The sequence below is a fragment of the Penaeus chinensis genome, chromosome 11 (genome assembly GCF_019202785.1).
Source record: "Penaeus chinensis breed Huanghai No. 1 chromosome 11, ASM1920278v2, whole genome shotgun sequence".
In the NCBI taxonomy this organism is placed as follows: domain Eukaryota; kingdom Metazoa; phylum Arthropoda; class Malacostraca; order Decapoda; family Penaeidae; genus Penaeus; species Penaeus chinensis.
The window spans coordinates 10,626,627-10,631,004 of record NC_061829.1 but is presented as its reverse complement, the minus strand read 5'-3'; the positions used below and the strand labels follow the sequence as shown (position 1 = coordinate 10,631,004).

At 34.2% G+C, this 4,378-nt stretch overlaps 1 protein-coding gene across 1 annotated transcript in view; it reads left to right on the top strand.

Annotated features, from left to right (window-relative positions):
• LOC125030401 overlaps positions 1-4,378 on the top strand; it is a 33,438-nt gene that overhangs the window by 17,867 nt on the left and 11,193 nt on the right. The gene's annotated exons all lie outside the window — the stretch shown is intronic.

The following is a 4,378-nucleotide window of genomic DNA, read 5'->3' as shown; positions in this document are numbered from 1 at the left end:
TGTGTGTGTGTGTATATATATATATATATATTTATATTTTATATATGTGTATGTGTGTGTGTGTGTGTGTGTTGTGTGGTGTGTGTGTGTGTGTGTAAGTATTGTATATCCTGTAAGCTTATCCTGTAAACGATTACTGACATTTCCAAAATGTTTGACTCAAAATATGTGCTAATGCAAGACGATTATTTCATATTCATTCCTCAGTGAGTGATTGATCATTGTTCTTTTTACCCTTTTAAAAAGAAAATACTTAATATATAAAAAACTGATATTAGATTTATTTTACTTATAAAGGTGATAATAATACCATGCCCTTACCATTTTCATTGTTATTGCTCTCAATTTTATTGCATTTATCATAATCATAGGTAAATATAAATGTCTAAACTATATAGCATTCATAAATTTGATATTATTTTATGTAGCTTATGCCTCAAATATATAGGCCTATATTCTTTAGAAATCAAGCAATACTAGCATCCCCGTGACCTCTTGACCTAACATGCGTGCATTTTCAAATATTCTTGACCTTAGATTACTCTCTCATCTGTGACCTCTTTCCCGTGTTCTTCCATGTGTGTTATTATCCATTTTCTCTCAGTTTCTTTTTTTTTTTTTTTTTTTTTTTTTTTTTTGTGACCATTTTTCCTCAAGCGGCCAGTTCCTCTTCAGTCTGTTTTATGAGTTTCTTGGAAATATATATATTTTTTCCTTTATCCATTTCGTTTCGTCTGTGTCTTGTGACGCGAGGTGGATTTCAAGATGTGTAAGTAAATATTGCAAACTCCGAGACAGTTCGTGGAAAAAGAGAGATATTAAATGCAGTTCAGGGAATTGATGTGCTTGGTAAAAGAAAGTAGGATAGATTTTTTTTTTTTTTTTCTCTCTCTGTTTTATCACCTGTCCATGCGTTGTTTGATGTACCTGTCAATTTGTTGCTATTCTCTCTCTCTCTCTCTCTCGCTCACTCTCTCTCTCCTCTTTCCTCTCTCCTCTCACATCTCTCCTCTCTCTCCCTCCCTCTCTCTCTATCTCTCTCTCTCCATTTCTTTTATTTTTACCTCTCGCTCCCTTACTCTCGAAATAAACACACACACATACTCACACAAACATGGGCGTTGTAGCGTAACGTTTACATTTTAATTATCATTCGAAAGCAGTATAAAATTACATCCATCATTAGCATAAACAAAACAAAGGATTCACCGTAATTTGTATTTCTGAATAAAATATTGCGCCGCCGGTACAAAAGACTTTATGACGGCCCTTTGATAGGCCATATTCAAACTAAAGATAATAATGATGACAGTAATTATGGTTATAAATGATAATAATAGTGGTGATATATGACAGTAACGATGTGAAATGACAAAATTATAGCTTGGTATTAGCAGTAATGATATTTGTGATGATGAGGATACTATAGAATAATTATAACTAAGAACTTTGAATAACATTAGTAATTACTTGAGGAAGTATCAGATTTCTTGACCTTGAAGATGTATTAAGTTTCATAATCTTTATATATATTTTCAAAAACGTTGGTTCGATACATGCAGATGAGTTTCACGAAAGAGATAAAACTCGCAAGTCCCAAAATAGGAAAAACATGCTTATTTCGTATTTTGCCCAGAATTACATGCGTGTGTTTTTGATCTGAAATTGAAAATGCATCAATTTTTGGTTTTAGTCTTGCATTTTTGATTATTGTGATTGCCTTTATTTTTCGGTTCGCTAATTCGGGTTCTCTCTCTCTCTCTATCTCTCTCTCTCTCTCTCTCTCTCTCTCTCTCTCTCTCAATCTCTCTCTCTCTTTCTTTCTCTCTCTCTCAATCTCTCTCTCTCTCCCTTTTTCCTCTTCTTCCTTCCCCCTTTACCACTCCCTCCCTCGTACCTCCCCCCCCCTCACTCCGTCCCTCTCCATCTTTCTCACTCCATCTCTCTCCACTCCCTCTGCTCACCAGCATCACTCACGCCCAGCGATGCTCATCCATAACCGGGTACTGAGAACAATACCCCGAGACACACAAAAGCCCTTGGCACCTCTTGGTTTAATGCAGACATGTTCCGCGAATTTTTTTTTCTTTCTTTCTTTCCTTCTTTCTCTTTTCTTTCTTCCCCCCTCTCTCTCTTTCTCTCTCTCTCTCTCTCTCTCTCTCTCTCTTTCTCTCCATTTCTCTCTCTCTCTTTCTTGCTCTCTCTCTCTCTCTCTCCCTCCCTCCCTCCCTCCCTCCCTCTCTCTCTCTCTCTCTCTCTCTCTCTCTCTCTCTCTCTCTCTCTCTCTCTCTCTCTCTCTATATATATATATATATATATATATATATATATATATATATATATCTTTCTCTGTCTCTTTTTTTTTTTTTTTTTCTTTTTTTTTTTTTTTTCTTTTTTTTTTTTGCTCGTAATTATGTAATTTCGCCAACGGGTTTTCTCTTCGTGGCTTGTGGAGGATGATACCGTTTGCTGTTATTGTTGTTGTTTTGTTGTTGTTGCTATGCTTATCTTTGTTGTCACTGCTATTCACTGCTATTACAATAATAATGGATGATTATTACTACTAGTGTTATTATTATTATTATCATTTTTATTATTTCATTAAAGAAACAATAATGATAAAAATAATATATATTATTTATTATTTATTATTATTATTATTATCATTATCATTATCATTATCATTATTATTATCATTATCATTATCATTATCATTATTATTATCATCACTATCCTCATTTTGATTATTGCTATTGTCATCATAATCATCATCATTATTATCATCATTATCCGAGAGGGAGAGGAGATGGTTAAAGAAAGGGGGGGGGGGGGGGGTAAGGGTCTGGTGATGGTGTCTTATCATCACCATCATCACCACCATTTGTCTGCTATAGTGATGGTGATGATAATTGATTTTGTTGTTGCTGTTAAAACATTGGTCTGGTATTATTTGTTTTTATGTATTATGTATTATTATGATTATTTTTATATTTTTTATATATATATATATTTTTTTTTTTTATCATCATGTTTATGACAGTGTTCTTTGCTACCATCGCCATTACTTTAATACTACTATTACTTTTATTGTTACTGTCATTTGTGTTAATGTTATTATTGTTATTATTATCAGTAGTAGCAGTAATAGTAGTATTGTTATCATCAGTATTGTTACTACTACTTTAATGATCATATTATTGTTTTTATGATTAGATTATTTTCTATTATTATTACTGTTTTATTGTTATTTTCTGTTGTTATAATCTATTGTTATTATTTTATCATCCTCAGTATTACCATTATTACTAATGTCCCCATGATTGTTACTATTGATATTATTATTATTATTATTACTATTACTACAGCTGAATTATTGTTATTATTGTTATCATTCTTATCACTATTGTTGTTACAATTCTGTTGGTGGTGCTCTTCTTATGAACATTGTTATTGTTATCAATATCATTACTTAAATTATTGGTTGATAACTTTGTAGTTATTATTTCTAATCATGATAATCACATCAGTGTCATATCCTTACCAACAATGTTCATCTCTCTCGCACTCTCTCTCTCTTCCTCCCTTTCTCTCTTTCTCTCATTCCCTGGCTTCTTCTCCCCCCCCCCCCCCACCTTATCTTTCTCTCTCTCCCTCTTTCCCTCCCTCCCTCCCTCTCTCTCTCTTCCTTCCCTCTCCCTCCTCCCTCTCTCTCTCTCTCTCTTCCTTCCCTCTCCCTTCTCCCTCTCTCTCTCTCTTCCTTCCCTCTCCCTCCTCCCTCACTCCCTTTGTATAAGCGTCCGTTCGCTGTCAAGGTCCTTTACATGTCCTTTGATTTTTCACTTTCTGATCCTTTCAAGGAGTATGACCCTCTCCCTTGCGCCGGTCCTTCAGTTTTATAGGAGTCTGTGTTCTTGTGTCTCTCTCGCCTTCCTCTTTTTTCTCTTTTCTTTTTTCTTTCTTTTTTTCGTTTCTGTTTTTTTTTTATGACGTGTATTTTTCTCCCTTTTTTGTGATAAACTCTCCGTTTTCTCTTTTTTTTTCTTGGGGCTACTTCTTCGTTTTATTGGACTGTGTCTTCATCTCCGCGTTTGTTTGCTTTTTAAATCTTTTTCTTTTATTGTTTTCTTTCTTGGTGTCTTGGATTGTTTCTTTCTTTTTTCGTTTCTTCCTTTTTTCTTGGTGTTTATTGTTTCTGTTTCTCCTGTTCACACGATTATCGTTTCTTTATTTCCTCTTTACTTTTACTTTGAAGGTTTCACTTGTTTTATTGTGCAGTTTATTTTCTAGACTTCCTCTCCATTTCCTATGACCCCCCCCCCCTCCCCCTCTTATTCTCCTCCTCCTTCTTCTCTTTCCTCTTTATCTTATTGGAATTTAT